Raw genomic sequence first — 18,068 nt, forward strand, 5'->3', positions numbered from 1 at the left:
GAGCATCAAACAGTTTTAAAATCCGTTCTCTTTCAGACATCAAACGAATATATAAACGCTATATTCCATGGCGACCATTTCACAAAATTCTTTTAGTCTCTCTGTTCACACCGTATATAGAAAAATAAGAGAAGAGTTTTACAACACCTGCGATGTCACGATGTTTTTAATACATGAGCAGGGCAACATACACCTTCAATGCCACCATGTAATCATCATCATCATTCTGGCTTTACAACCCTACGTGGGTCCTAGCCTCCTCAAGAATTTCTCTCCAGTCGTCCCTATCCATCGCCTTTCTCCGCCAAGCACTTATTCCCATATTGTATTTTCATGTCTTCATCGATGTTATCAAGAATCCTTGTTCTAGGTCTTTCTCTTCTTTTCTGACCAATGAGTTTATCAAGAAGCGGTTTTCTAGCTGGATCATTTTGTTCCATCCGCATTACGTGCCCTATCCACCTCAGACGTCCTATCTTAATATATTTTACGATATCAGGTTCCTGGTATATTCTATAAAGTTGTATCGTCTTTTCCACACTCCATTGTCATTCACTGCTCCATAAATTCGCCTTAATACTTTTCTTCAAGAAATCTTCAAGAATCGTTGGTGGTTTCTCTTCCCTCTCGTCTGTTCCCGTTATCTCATATATTTCCAGATTTTCTTCTTCTTACGCTATATTAAGTGCTTGGTTAAAGTATTCCACCCATGTATTCAATGCATCTTTCCTTGTTGTTAATAGGTCGCCATTCTGACTTCAGCATTGTCTTGTGGCTGCCTTGAAATCTTTTCTGTTGATGTTAACTTTCTTATAGAATGCTCTGAATTCTTTCTCTCTGTTGAGGTTTTCTATTTATTTAAGTTCCTCATGTAGGTGGTTTCGTTTTTTTTTGTGTATCCTCTTTTCTTCTCTTCTCTTTATCGGGTAAGCATCTTTCTGTAGGCTTCATTTTTTTCTCTTGTTGCATTATTGCATTCATCGTCAAACCAATGATTTGTACAGGCACAAATTTCTATTTCTATTTCCTCTTTCGCTGCTGCTTCAATGTCTTCCTTTATTCTGGCCCAGTAGGAGTCTATATCTGTCTGGCATTCTTCATTTACAGTTTGATTCCTTAGCCTGTTGGTGATGTTTTCCGAGTACCGTTCTGCAATTATCGCATCTCTCAGCTTTTACACATTCCATTTTTTTGTATCCATTTTATTTTCTATACTAGTATTTGAAATTCTAGCCCTTTATGTTGAGATCACTAGGCAATGATCTGAGTCTACGTTTGCGCCACTATAACTTCTGCAGTTTATTACGTCTGTTCCATTCCTTGAATCTATTAAGGTGTGATCAATCTAACTCGTTGTTCTTCCATCAGGAGAGGTCCAGGTTACCTTGTGTATGTTCTTGTGTTTAAAATAGGTGCTAGCGACTGTCATATTTAGTGCTGCTGCTGAGTTTATCAGTTGTAATCCATTATCGCTACTGATGTTGTGTAGGCTATGCTTTCCTATCGTACTATCGTGCTTTTTCTATCGTATGCCACCATGTAAAGTAGTTTTTAATTTATGAAATACGTTGTTTTGTCCCGCTCTGTTCAAACCACAAAAATTTGTGTTTTTATTATCACCACAAAACGCAATGCAACTGTTTTTATTTGAATTTGAATTTACTTGAACTCATCAATACAATTTAAGCATAAACCAGATATCTCGTCTGATGTTTCACAGTGCAAATAAGCAACTTTAAATAACATTGAATTTGAATGTATCCCTTTCATTTGTGTCAAAAACTGAACCACAAAAGGAGAGATTTTTACAGCCTTGTGATTACTTTCATTAGTTAAAATGCAATAAAAGTGGAATTATTTATCTCTTAAATACTAGTTTTCAAGTTGAATGGAGCTAAAACACTATAATTATCAGAGCTGACTGACGATAACAAATGCCAAAACCCGGAATGAAGAGGAATGAAAAAACTTGTTGGTACCATAATATTAGTATTTGTTAGTGTTTAATTTCCTAACTATATAATATGTAGTTAAAACTGTCAGAAAGGTTTTGATGCGTAATAATATAAAGTATAACGAGAACTGATTTCCATGGAAGACCCTTCGTTCATGCGAATGTTATTTATCATAGTTATTAGAGAAAGTATGCGGAGCTCGAAAGGGATGCCAATGAAGTGAGGGGGTGTGTATTGATCGGCGAGGAGGGCATAACGAAACCGACCGGTCGGGAACTTCCAACGTTGTCTATTGATCACATTGAGCTTCAGAGAAAAGAAATTTATACAGTCATTATCGAAATTATTGGATTTTTTTATTTTTAAAGTACAAGGAACTAGGGGACGTGTACCTTAAAATTCCTTCCTTATCGGAGGTTGAAGATCATTATGTCAATTATGAAATGTTCTTCTTCTTCTTGTGCCTATCCAATATCGAATGTTGGCAATCAATCTGGCAATGATAATTTTATTTGTTGCTGCTCTTATTATAATAATATTTCTGTAGTGGATATTGCAAAACAGGTTCTTATACTTAACTTGTTTATAATTGTGTCCACCCTGTTCTAATAGAAATAACAATACAAACCTGTCGATTATATACCTAACAGGTATGAAAATCATAAGTCAGTGTTGGAGGATCGAAGAGGGACAGACTTATATGTTAAATAAAATTAATGTTAAAGCGGATACATCGTATTGATATCTAACATTTAAACAATGTGAATAAATTAAAAACATACTGATTGACGTACAAATTATGGATTTTCATACCTTTTATAGTACGATTTATGTAGCCTCGCAATTTGTAATAATTATGTTTAATACATAGTCTCATCATACGGTATCATATGGTTTTGCTTTGGAGCCAATCAATTATATCTACTTTTTTCCATAAAATCCTCAGTAACTTTTCCACTAATTTTGAGTGATAGCTGGCGTTATCGCAAATAACGACTCGAATAAGAAAAGTAATCCTCAAAAACATCGGAGTTCACTTTTTCGTGGTAATATTTAGTGAATTTTGAAACGAACTCAAATAAACCATTCTCCATAAAACCATGTTCGTTACCAATGTGCGTGATTATTAATCTTTGACCCTTTCCTGCGGGAGCATTTAAACCAGTAGAATATCCTTCTAGAAAGGTTTGTCGAGAACTTGTAATATTTTTATCTACCTATATTTTTGAAACGGCATGATTTTCGTTTAGCCAGGGTTCATCTAAATAGAAAATGAATTTTCATTCTATCTAAATCTTTTTATCGTTCTCAAATAGTGTCAATATATTTTGCGCATCCACGTTAAAATCAAAATTTTCCTCTTATTCTACCTTATTACACTGCTATCTGCTTTAAATATGATTACTAATTCAAATAAATAACATAAATTTAAAAATATATATCCTTAATAAATATAAATAACCTTACATACCTAAATTATTTTAATTTATAATCTTGGTTGTTAACATTACTCTTCTCCTTAAGAACTGTGCCAATATTTGCCAATAGTCCAATAAAGCCAATGATCGCCAAGTTCCAGCTAGCCATAACCGAGCTTTAAGTATGCTTCCACATACATTTAAGAATATTCCTTGTATCGGCTTCATTTAATTTGCCGTACCGGAGACCTGAGGATGCATAGTAAATAGTAGTATGCGAAACCGGTCGTCCGTGGTAGAATAAATTGATTGTAAGTCTTTTTTTATTTTTTTTATTTATTTCTCTTTATCTAAATTTATATAATCTTTATTTGAAAACATTGGAAGATACCAAACAGATTATCAAAAATAATTACATATTTTATAGTAGACGAAACTACTGATTCTTTCGGACGATATATTGCAATTCTTCTAATTGGTGATTTAATAATAATTTCTCTGCAAGTAAATCACATTTGATTGTCTGCAAGCAGCTGGACAAAACGAACATTACGTATTACAATTACATATTACAATTACATATTACATATTACAATTTTAGGGTTAAAGCAGGCGGCCAACATCTATATCTGTATCTAAGAGTAGGGAGGGCGATTTAAGTCCCACAGCGCTTAGGCCACAACTGACCCATTGTTCATCCTCCCAGGGAGCTGTCGTCCTTAGCTGATTGTCCATCCTGTCATTTCTAGGATAGACAAGTAACCAGAGGACATCTCCCTTATGTAGGAAGGTGTATGCAGGGCTCGCCGAATTCATACTCTCGTATTAACGAAAACTCCGGGCATTCACATAGGAGATGCTCTACAGTTTCGTCTTCTCGTTCACACTTCCTGCATCTCCACAATCTCAATTCGTATGTTAGGCCGTAAGGCTTGCTTTTTCAGGTCTGATTTAGCAGTATTTGCAATGTTGCCTGCCAGCTATCTCTCCATCTTTTAGGGGGTCTGGCTTGTGGTCTTTTACCTTCTGGTTTTTCATCTCTTACTATTTGGACAAGTCTCCCTCTTACCATTCTGATAATGTGTTGGTTCCATTCTCGTCTTCTTTGGCGTCCCCATCTGATGATATCATGTACTTTGCATGCGAGTTCCTTCGGAGATGTTTCCATAATACGATATTTGCGTTCCCAGATAGGTGAATTTCAATACTTGCTAAAAAGATACTAGCTAACTTAAAAAACCAACTGTCAAGCGTAGATTTTTTCCGGTTATTCCCAAGTACCTACTTCTTTCATGCTGAATTTTCAAGGTTACTTTGTGTTACCCTAACAAGTCTACAGCCTTGCCCTTCTTTTCACGGTTTGCGCATGGGAGTGACATTTGACAATTTCCGCGATTGTTGTAGTTGACCAACCAAAAAGATCCTCAGGTCCTAAGAGTCTTACGCCTGCCGCCTTCATAGCCAATTGGTCAGCAATGCGGTTGCCTTTATTCCTATTGTGTCCTTTAACCCACATCAGGATGATGTTATTACCATCAGAAGCTTGAATTATTGACTTGTCACTCTCCATTCCTCCATATCTCTTTTGCAGATATGGAGATACCAGCCAGTTCTGTCTGAACTACAACTGCTGCGGCCAACATCTTAAACTAGATATAATTCATGTAACCTGTGTCGCTCATGGGTTAAACAGGGTCGCAGAGGAAGAGTCCAATTTTCAGATGTCAATTCGTTAATAAATAATGGCAAAGAAATTTTTCTTAAAGCTCTTTTGAAAATTCAAGTGTACAAGGAAAAGTTACCAAATGTTCCTCTGCCACCCGAACCGGCAATTACACGATAGGGTTCATTACTCAACGCTACAATTTTTTATTCTAATCATTTCGTTTCAGTAAAATAACAATGGATTTTGACGAAGAATCTAACATCACCATAAAAAATGTCAAGATTAAAAAAAAAAACTTCAAAGCAAGTCCGATTTAGCATTTAAGTCTAACTACGAATTCACAAGCGATATTATTTCAATTTTGGAGGTACAAGGAATGCCACTTACTGAATCTATGGAATTGCTTCAGAGATTTAAAAATGAAATAGACAGAATAAAAGTAAATATTGGTGAAATTGTTAAAAAATGTAACAATGTATTTTAAAAAAATTATGGTTATAATATATATAAATACATATTTGACAGAAAGCATAATTTTTTAGTAAATCATCTTGGAAAACATCTTTTTGTAAGCTACAACAGTATTCTTAATTCGTGAATGTACGTTATGCATGTTATTGTCATTAATTTTATGAGTATATACAAAATATTTGTTTGTAAATGTTTATTTATGGTCAAATTTTCATATATATATATATATATATATATATATATATATATATATATATATATATATATATATATATATATATATATATATATATATATATATATATAAATGTCCAGTCTCCAGTTATAACTTATACATATCAATGCGTCATTATGGTACAATTGGTCCAAAAAAAGGCGTAACCCCGACATCCAAAGTAAAAGTTTTCCTCCAACACCAATTTGTTCTATATGGTCCATATATTGTTCAGTAAAAAGTTACGCCATTTTGAGCGTAGGTTTTGGGGGGGAATATAAGGGAGAAATCGGTAAATTAGTAGTTTTTTACGTTTTTTTACTAAAACTATGCGGTTTAGCGTGAACAATGTTCTATACAAAAATGTTCTATATTAAATTTGAAAAAAAAAAAACAAAGTTACGGAGGATGTACATGTAGACAATACTAGTTACATAAGATTACGAGAAATTAATAAGCAAATCAGTTTTGAAAACCAAATGAAGAATGTACGCTCTTCGTAGAAAACTTCTAGCCTTCAACGCTGACTCCAGTGCAGTAGCTGGCGCCGGAAAGCATTTCCTTCTTGCGATGTTTTGTGCTAGGAACATGGAAGCTCTAGATTGTTGTCACTATCAGTATTACTTGAAGGCTATTGCAAAGCAGCTTATACATTCTTTGCACAAGTTAGCTGCACTACCCCCCACTTCAGAAGCTTCCAGTCAGAATTCGTTCAGAACCTATCACCAGGTACTGCAATGGCTGAATAAGAAGAAGAATCCGCTTGAGTGGGGTTGGTAGACGATTAACACACACCTGAGACCAATTACAACAGTACGTGCTGCAGCTCCCGAGGAATTACTTTTCCTCATAGTGTGTACTTGCAAATATGAATCCATCCGTAACTGTGTGTGTAGAAAGAGTGGTCTAAACTGCTCAACCATATGCAGCAATTTGCTCAGGCCTAGGATGTGATTATATGGACACAATCGTCATAGACGAAGATGTAGAATAGGAGAGGATGTTGTATTTGAAGAGGACTGAAACTGATGAATAAGTTTACTTGAACTCATGAATAAGTTTAATTGAAACTCATTGCATTATGATCATCATTATTATGCATGAAATAATTTGAGTATTTAAAATTATTTTGTTGGAATTTACTGTTGGAAAGATATTCATTCGACATTGTCCATAGAAAGTTTAGAGCGGGTTTCTCCGTACCACAGGTTTATATGGCCTATGCCTCTGGAAGCCGGAAGCCTCTTTTCCCTTAAAAAGTAGCACTACTTGAAAAGATATGAAAGGGCTTATCATTAACATACCCCAGCCACTGAAATAGCAAATTAACTTTACAAAACAAAATTCTGTTAAAAAATAAGTTTCTTCAGTAATAATATTATAGTTTTCCCAAAAAATTTAAAAAATATGGACAAACTCCACTTTTACACCCTTCTACAACTCCGGAACCGTTGATTTTAGAACATTTATGCATCGGACATTTCTTGTTTTAAATTTTGCGTAGAACATTTTTGTATAGAACTTACTTCGCGCTTAACCGCATGGTTTTCAAATTTTTTGCGAAAAACGTAAAAAACTACTAATTTACCGACTTCTCCCCCCACTCCACCCCAAACTCGACGATCAAAATAGTGTAATGACTTTTTTCTGAACTATATGCGGACCATATAGAACAATTTGGTGTTAAAGAATAACTTTTACTTTGGATGTCAGGGTTTGGGTCTAATTATGCCATATTAATAGATGGAAACGTCACCTATAGAAAAAGAGTTGCAAGCAAGATGTGTAAGCAACAACACATTTTTGTACAACTATAATTTTCTGATCTTCTTTGCTGCTTTCTTTACAACATATTCCAAATATATTATTTACTCCTCTGATTAACATATATTCTACGGAAAACTTTTTAATGCAAAAGATAAGGTGCAGCCGACAAAGCTCCCCTCATTCCATACATTTCCATACCGTTGATGCCTTCGAAATATTATCTGCAATATACAACGTGATAAACGAGGAGAAAAAACGACTTTCAGCTATTTTATTAATGAACCGTAAAAAATGTATATGCTCAGAGGCTCGGATCTTGTCGCCGAAAATGTTCATCAAAGTTGCAGGAGGCGAAGAGCGAAACGCGAAATCTCCTGCTGGGGTCTAAATCCTGGGCTGTGAGTGTTTGTCCAATATACGGATTTAAATTTAGAAGTACACTGCAAAAATGTATTTATTCGGAACCTGATTGTATAGTACGAATGTTCATCTTTGTCATTGTATCGATATGTTTAATGCAGTAACAATATTGAATGTGTCTATGCAGTGAAAGTAAACTAAATATGTTTTTTTTATTTTTATGACTGCTCATTCTCAAATACTCTCTATCTCCCTTGTTCTTTCTCCATTACTAAATGTCGTAATTTACTCTAATACTCCTAACAAATTTTCTTCATTGGTCTCTATCTTTAATTGCTCTAAGAGTTTCGTAGAATAAGTGGCCTGTTAAATTCTGAAATTCTTAGTCTTCTCCCCGAAAATGTTTACCCAGAAACAATTAATCTTTATAAATTCTCGTCATGTCTGGAAACTACGTCACCAAACAGCTGTAGAATTTAGATATTTTGTGGGCCGTCATTTTTTAGTGCAAAGTTGGTTAAGAATGGAAAAGTTTGTCCGATGACCTGTCCAAGGGATGCGCAGCATTCTTCTGCAACACAACATTTTAAGGGCATCAGTTTTTTCGCTTTCTTGTGGACGAAGAGTACAAGTTTCTGCCTCGTATCCCAGAATTTGTTATCCGCAGAAGTTTGTTGTCCTGGGTTTGACGAGTTTACTGATTCCCTGGAAGGTTTCTGAAGTTTCCATGATGAATAGGGAGTATGTAAGGCAGTAGAGACAACATATCCTCCTTTTTTTTAAACTCGTTTCCCTTCTGATTGGGTGAAGCTGGCCCTGCTGTACACACAACAAGGTTTGCACTTCCACAGGTCTTTCAGGCCTTTTTTACTGGTCTTTTTCGAGATATCCAAGGTTCGGAATTTTGAAATTTTACTGAAAGATTCATTTATTTTTATTTGGGAAGGTGCTCCTTTTTTAAACCTCAACCACCGTATCTTAAGCCAATTGATTTGCCGAATTGATTTTTCAGTATCCTTTTTCCTGTTTGTGATTAAATTTTCTAGGGGTTTTGTGCTCAAAAACTCTTCTGGTTGTAGTTTTACAACTTCAAACTGAGGCTTTTTCACTTTTGCAGTTTTAGTGATGTTGTACCAGTCATCAGGTACAATGATGGTCCCATATTTATTGGCTGCTCTTTCTATTTTACAGAATTCAGTATCATTGGGAAGAAATGAGTAGCCTGGCATTGTAAATTTTAAATCAATTGTTTCTTGGTAAGAGTAAGTAAACTGTAAATGAACAGTAGATTATGGCTAGTTTTTATATTCCTTTTTTACCCAGTGCATGAGTCAGAAAACATAAAAACGTGTTTGAATGTCCTAGCATGTTCATACAAATGTTTCCTAGAAACATACAAAGACATGAAACTAGATCTGCGAAACCTCTTCCACCATTAGTTTTATCCCAAACGTGCATATAGGCAGTGTTGTTATTAAAACAATGAGTGCCAAAGTTGTAGATATAAAAATTTCTCTATTGAAGTTGTGAGTTTCGGGAATGGCAATGCTTTTTGAAGGTCAAATATTAAGTGTCATTTGAAAGAGGTTTAAAGTGCAAGTTAAATTTTTGGTTGAAGACTTGTTAGTAATATTTCTCTTTCACAGGATTTCTATTCTCACTTTCACATTTGTGTTTTTGTATAAATTATACATTTTTTAATATTCAAATCTGGACACAAATATTTTTTGTTCTTATTGTCATTTCTTGTGTAGTGGCTTTGGTAGCAGAAAAGTGACTTTATATTGTCAACGACATCTGAGTCGTCAATTTTAAGCGACACTGCCTTTCCCTTGCGTCAATAACAGCAGTAACTTCTGTTTTATTTAAGCATCTGTATAATCTTCCTTAATTTGTTTATAAGATGGCAAGAAACTAAGTCTTAAAATCCCTCTGCTGATTATTATGTTCATCTGGAATAACGCACTGGTACCCCTTTGATTTTGCTTCTCCTGATCCGTCTCTTGTCCGACCCCTACTGACAGTTAAGGCGTTAACTAAGCCCCGCAAGAAACAGTTTTGTTTTGAGTAATCTGTCAGTTTTCCAAATTAATTAAAAAAAGATTTCAATGTATCTTCAGAAGGGAACTTCTACGGCACTTTTTGGGACATTTACAGTTATATCCACAGGGAAATATTTTCGCTTGCGTTACCTTCTTACTGCTAGATGAATATCTTTACAGCTTTTATGATTTTACTTTTTCTACAGTCCATTGTTGCCCAATACGCCTTCAATATTTTCGTTGATGACCCTACTTTGACGTAATCTACTAGGATTGCGACTCCATTTGTAGTTGCATGATCTGGTTCTGAAAAGTAGACGCACTTGCCAGTAGTTATTTTACAATGACCTTTACCTCTCCAGTGAATTTCTGAGAGCCCAAATACCAAAAGATCCTGGTTTGCCATTTCTTTTTCAATTATTTGTAGCTTTCCACGGTTTTGGATCAATCCCTGAACGATCCGTGTTCCAATTCTTTGACACTTGAAAATACAGCATACCGAAAATATTGCATGCCATATTTTCCAAGAAGACTGCATTAAGATCAGCCATTGAAATTTACGAAGCTCTTACATTTCTTTAGGTTTTGAAAAAGTTTTTTTGTGGCATGTTTAAGTTTATATTGACTATATATTTATTTTATATGGGTTAAACGACAGTTGATTGTAATAACGTTTCGAGTTCCAATCCGAAAATCGTTTCAAATTGTTTTTTTAAATAAAAGTTATTAAACATCTTAACCTATAAATATTCTGAGTGGTAATATCAATTTGACATTCGACATACTTGGCCATGATCTTGTAAGCATTAGCTATGATTTAAATAAAAAATTTTGAGGTATTGTTGGTAAATACCTGACCTGCTATTCACTCGTTAATGTTGGTATATTCTTATTGCTGACTTCTTTCAGTCTTGGTAACCAGAATCTGCTACATTGTATTGGTGTAATTGTTACACATTTTTTTTCATTTAGTAAGATGAGGGCTGATCTTTTATTTTCCTCTTATTTTTGCAGTTTTAATATATGATTCATGCTCATTATTCCTAACACTTAGTGGTTTGGAAGTTTCTCCCACATAAAAATTATTGCATTCACATTGTATTTTATAGTAGAAAGGCAAAATACAGTTTGTCTATATTGTCTAAATATTTTCGTTGTGTATGAAAAATTAGCATTCTAGGTTATCATAAATATAATCTTAATTACATAGATTCCCAGAGCTTTTAACGGCTGCTACTGGAAAATAAAATTTTTGAACATATCGAGTTCTAACTTCTAAAAATATTAGAATGACTCAATGACTGTAATATATTCCTCTCATGAATATAAAGGAGAGTAGGTTACTGTTAGACATTAAGAAATGCGTTGTAACAGAATTATAATTAATGGCGGTCTAACTATTTTAAGAGTAGAAGACAACAGAACAATAATCGATGCTATCGAGAAGGTTAGGATTAAATATTAGAAGTTCAAATCTGTTTAGCGTGTCCTGTTGTAATGAAATGTAGGCACCAAAATATCTCCAATTACCTAATTTTTAAATTCCCATTATTACGAAAATGTATGCAGTGTAGTTTTGCTTTTGTTCTTACATTCCACCCTCATACATTTTATAATGGACCAATTAAGTGCGGTTATTTTCCAAAAGTTATCCTCGCAAACGTTACGAAGCAAACAGAACTTTGTAAACACGCCTTGAATACTTGATCCCACTTCTGAAAACGGGTAGAATTTCTAAATACCCTCGAATTTCTATATTTTTGGGCCAATTATAATTTCTGGGGTTTTCTGTGTGTACTTACAATGCGTGTTTGTAGAAAGGAATCCCTACAATGATCAAACAACGCCATGGTCGTCGGAGATAAAAGTTAGGGCTTCAAGAATATATATATATATATATATATATATATATATATATATATATATATATATATTCTATTCTATTCTATTCTATATATATATATATATATATATATATATATATATATATATAATATATATATATATATATATATATATATATATATATATATATATAGTAAATTAGGCGTGGGTAGCTTCCATGGCTATTTGCCGATATTGTTCTCGATCTTGCGTGGCATGTAACAATCCCTCGAAATTTTGTAATCGGCTCATTGTTGTAATCGTTGACAATTAGTTGCATAGGGCCAACGTCTTGTTTACTAACTACAAGTAATTTTGTCTTTGGTGTATTTATGCCAAATCCGTTATTGGAGCATTTTCTAGTGACTCGATCTATAAGGAATTAAAGATCTTCGATATTTTCAGCCATGGGTGTGTAATCTGCATATCTGATGTTGTTAATAGTGTCTCCACCAATTCGAACTCCACATTGCCTTTCCACTTTCCAAGGTTTCGTTAAATATTATTTCCGAGTACACGTTAAACAAAGTTGGGGACAACACACAACTTTCTCTCTCTCTCTCTCTCTCTCTATATATATATATATATATATATATATATATATATATATATATATATATATATATATATATATATATATATATATATATATATATATATATATATATAAATATCATCATAAGTGGCTCGACAATCCGTTGTGGATCTTGGTCTGCTCACAAAGAAGTCGCCACTCCTGTCGATTCCTGGCAACTTCCCTCCATCTTCTAACCCCTAGTATCTGTAGGTCTTCTTCCACATCATCAATCCATCTCATTCGTGGTCGTCCTCTGCTTCTTGTGCCCTCTGGTTTTGAAAATGTTAATCTCTTCGTGTATTCGTGATCTGACATCCTAGCAATGTGTCCAGCCCATCTAAGTCTCTGCACTTTAACGAATTTCACAATATCTGGATCGGTGTATAACTGATACAGTTCAAAGTTGTATCTTCGACGCCATAGCCCATTTTCATTTACGGCCCCAAAAATCTTTCTAAGAATTTTTCTCTCAAAAATACCAAGAAGTCTTTTATCATTTTGAGATAAGATCCACGTTTCAGCCCCATATATCAAAACTGGTCTTATTAAGGTCCTGTATATATTAAGCTTTAGTGCACGTTTTATATTTTTATTTTTTAAATGTCTCTGGAGGCCGTGAACAGTTCTGTTTGCTATTGCTATGCGTCTTTTTATTTCGTCGCTTGTCGTGTTTGTTGCGTTTACTAGCGATCCAAGATATGTAAATTCTTTGACTTGCTCAAAGGTATGGTTGTTAAATATATATAAATATATATATATATATATATATATATATATATATATATAGCTTTATGGAGTTTCTTGATAGACGTGTAAAAATGGGATGGGCAGCATTCGGAAGACTCTCATATGTACTTAAAAATAAAAATATACCTCAAAGACCACGGACCAAAGTGTTTAATTCCTGTATCCTACATGTACTTACATATGGAGCTCAAACCTGGACATTTACTAAAATAAACATGGAGAAGATCAGAAAAACTCAGAGAGCTATGGAACGACAGATGCTGGGTATCTCACTCAAAGACCATAAAACCAATGAAGACATTCTTAATAGAACAAAAGTAAAAGATGCTGTCGAATAGGCAGCTAAACTGAAATGCAAATGGACTGGACATAACTAACGTTTTGAGGATGGCGGATGGAATAAAGAAATCGGGAATTGGCGGCCATATGAAGCCAAAAGACCACGAGAAAGACCGAAAATGCGCTGAAACGACGATATTAAAAGAACTGCAGGACCAATGTGGAAACGTCTCACAAACAACAGAGATGAATGGCGAGAGGCGAGAGAATTGAGGAGAGGCCTATATTCGGCAATCCGAATAGAGAGAAGGGCTTAAAAAAATGGGGTTTCTTGAACCATACTATATTTAATATAAAGTTAGTATTTCTTTTGTTTAGGTTCAATAACTAATATTAAATTTGGAACTAGATTTTATTGTCCATTGAAATCAACGTTTCGGCAGGAACCCCATGACTTTGTCAAGATTCTAAAATGTACAAGATTAGGAACAAAAAGTTATTGTAAAATATATAAAAAAAACTTACCAAAACGTAAAACGGGACACTGACTTTAATGAATTGACAGAAGTAAAAATTGATATCTGATATCTCATGGTTTTCTTGGTTATTAGTATATAAGTATTTTGTATTTTAGAAAAAGGTAAAGTGGAGATATGTTATGACGTGATTATATATATATATATATATATATATATATATATATATATATATATATATATATATATATATATATATATATATATATATATATATATATATATATATATACACTTGAACATAGAAGTAAACCACCCTATAAGTGAGACCAACAGGTATCCAGACCAATCAGTATAATTATGTTGTATTTACGTCAGAAGAAAACTAGGCTTCCGAAAAAACTGTTGAATTCAATAATGCACAGGAAGAGACCTATTGGAAAACTGAGAAAGTGATGGGAGGATGGCCATAGGATAGAATGGGATTTGTAGATATAAGCTTGACTTTGGTACTGGCTGGGCTTTTTGGTCATTGGTTGGAAAAATTTTACGGATGGGACACCCATATGATCTTCTTGTTATTTGGTGTATTGAATGTGTGACAGGCTGTAGATTTATCTTCGAGTCCACAATTATGGCAAGTTAGACTTTTTTTGGAATATTCGACATATTTACATGTCTGCTTTGGTAATATTTTAAGCAGTAAATCTTCCTAAGGAAAGCTTCATTGTTCTCTTTAGTGCAATACCTTTTGCGGGATCTTTTAGAGTGTTAATTTTTTAGTTTTTAGTCTTAGAGTTTATAAATATCCTATAGAAAATTGTGTGCTGATTTGCTTTTGATTTAGACAATTCTGACAATTTTGGTAATGAAAATTGAAACTCTTCGAGACTATCTACGAGATATATTAAGTGGTTAGTTATCTTTTTACTCCAAAGATACTGGGTGATAATTGGATTGGGCTTACGTCATGTTTCAATTCTGTGTGATATTATTCCGGATGGCGAAAGTCTTGTGGTAAAACGAGTGTTTTCAAATTACTTTTCATTTTCAGCAGGTCGTTTGCTTTTAATATCTACTAAAACTTTTTCTGCTGACAAACTGCAAACTACACTTGTATTTGAATTATCAAACTTTGTACTTTCTGTGTATATATGAACGTAGGAGAAGGGGGAGAGTATATTTGAAGTAAGGATTTCTGTAATTGCAAATATTTTAAAGGACTGTTAACATGGCCCCCGCTAAGGTATGGGCCTCCCGTGTGCAACTTAATATTTGCCGCCCCCCTTCCAACACTTTAACATACATACTATTATTTAAAGAAATGTGCAGAAGATGCATAATATAACAATAATAATTTGTAAATAGATAAATACTTACTTGAACATTTAGACTAATCTCCATGATCCAACGTCCATATATTATCCTAATGTATATCCTAATATCCCATCCTAATATCCTAATTTAAACGTCCATTATCCTAATTTAATAACCATGATCCAACGTCCAGAATATGTATATCCTAATATCCTAATTTAAACGTCCATTTAATTAAAATAAACCGTGAATAGAAACATAAACACATAAAAAAACTAAAAAAGCACTTTTCGGGCTTTCGTCTCAGAAATTTTTTTGACAATATATTTAATGTCCAATGTAGCACACACTTCATGTTCTATAGATAACATTGCAGAAAGCAGAAACACATCTTACTACAATTGTTATTTGTTCTACGTGCGCCCCAATATTCTTTCTCCATTTCATATAATTTTTGATGAGCACAGTCAACTGTTAATCCTTTTTTTAATGTTGTAGATAGTTCAAACAGTTTTTGAGAATATTTTATATGAGTTGCACCGGATTTATGTCTTTTTAAAATAATAGCTAAATGTTGCCAGATTTAGTGATAATGAGTAAAGTAACCACGGGCGATGAATTTGGTCTTGATTAGGTAATGTGCGATAATAATAAAATTTCTGAAAATTTCCTATTATTTGTATCTCTGGGGAAGTTATTTTTGTAATTTTCTGAGCAAAATTTTCAAAAACAAATTGAACTTCACTTGGATTCATATTTGCAGGCCATTTTCTACACTGCAATCCAGATTAACTGGAACATTAATTGTTCTGTCTTGGTTGGTGGTTTCAGGTTCAGGCGTTTCAGCATCAGCACTCGCACTATCACTATTATTGTCATCAAATCATCCGTCTCTATCCGCAGGAATATTCAATTGTTTGGTACTTTTTTCTATGGTTTGAACTTCGCTTGAAGTTGAAGGTCCTAAATTTATATCCGAGCCTTCTATATTTTCATGTATGTTTTTCATCAAAAATGATTCCAGTGCATCGCTAAGTTTTTTTTTCTCCTCAGTTTTTGCCTCTTTTATTTTTCTATATTAAAAACCTGAAAGTCATTATCTTTTTCTTTCGGACATTTTGAAATTATCACTTAAGAACGAAGCCGGGCGAATTTAACAAAATAAATCCAAAAACATTGCAGATAAGTTGTCCAAATAATGTTTCTCCAAATAATATGTAGCCGTAACGCGTATACGAATAAAATTGCTCTGATCTCGACGTTACTTCGAAATACAGTACCTACTGTGCAAAAGAAACGGGTACACTACTATATTTTACAAACAAAATGGTTTATCAAAAGCGTGTCTAAATTCATCGAAGTATCAGCTAAGACTGAACATAAGACATAATAACCCATCTATAAACATAACCATAGGAACAATATTATAACAGAAACTTCACAAACACTTGCCTAAATTCTTGTAAAGTATCTACGTGTGAAATCTCAAATAACTGAAGTCCGAAAGCCGCCAGCCGCTTTGAATTAAAAAGTATTCCGAAACTGCTTTACGACTGTACCTGCAAAAGGGCGGCAGTTCATACAATAAATAATATTTTCTGACATTTTTTTTTAGATTGGGATGAAAAAAAGAAGTATACATGATAAATGAAACGCATTTAAGTATTATCACGTACTGAATAATTATTATTGTTTGGAATATTAGAGTTCACAGAATTATCTGAATCATTACTATTTAATTATTTGAATTTATTTTCGTTTTAAAAAAGTATTATCATCAGTGGACTGCTTTTGGCCGCCCCTATTGTTGGCCGCCCGTGTGCGATGCACACTTGGCACACATGGTAGCGGCGGCCCTGTTTTATGTTTTGGAATGTTCTGCATTTGGCTTACAATAGTTTTAGGGGTTTGGATGCTAATGCATGCAAGGTATGGGATTGTTGTGACCTGCTGTCTTTCTTAACAGGTTGAGACAGGCTTTTTGACATAAATTTGTTGTACTTGATGCCTCTTGAACAAGTGATGGAGTGTTAGCTATGGCAAACAGCTATTTGTATTGTCTTGTGTAACTGACGCATTAGCAATTTTACTGACACCGCAATTTAAAGGGACTTAAACTTACTTTAACTCAACAGTAGTTGTTAAGGTGGGTACCTGTGGTGCAGTCTCTATATAGGGGGAACATGTAGCAATGTAGACTTATATTATTAGAAAATTAGACCTATTAGATTGATGTTAGATAAGCGTCGCCTATCTAGTGTACTAACATAAAATATGGTAATTATGTCAATTATATGAAATATGGCCAAGATAATGAGAAAGTATTTTGGCAGCTAAATATGTCACAGCTTGGAGACCTTTTGACTGGTTTTAGATCATGCTGTCAAATTATTTATTTGAATTTTAGGTTAAGGTTAGTCTTTTATTAACATGAATGAGTTTGGAAATTTTGCCATAAAAAGGATCAATAAACATCAGGCAAAAAGAGGAAGAGATCACCGGGTAATTGCTTGACCTAGTGGTAGTAGTTGGTAGTAAGTCAAGTTAGTCTAAAACTGATCTTAAAAGTAGCAGTTAGTTAGGAAAGCAATGCATTTTTAAGTCTCCAAATTTATTTGAGAATTGCACAGTAACGTCATTTCAATCATTGTGTAATAAGTTGTAAACTAATGCTTCATTTGAACTCCAAGTTTTAACAGTGAATGTTTGACTTTCTAATTCTATATCTATTCTATATAATGTTTGACTTTCTAATTCTATATTACTTTTTTATTTTGTTATGTTCCAACTAGATGTGAAGTCCAGGACTCACTGGTGATGGTAATTTTTGTAGCTATACGTATAAGTTACTAAAATCGATCAACAAATTTTTTACTTCAGTTACATTTTTCATTT

The sequence above is a fragment of the Diabrotica undecimpunctata genome, chromosome 7 (assembly GCF_040954645.1).
Source record: "Diabrotica undecimpunctata isolate CICGRU chromosome 7, icDiaUnde3, whole genome shotgun sequence".
NCBI lineage: Eukaryota > Metazoa > Arthropoda > Insecta > Coleoptera > Chrysomelidae > Diabrotica > Diabrotica undecimpunctata.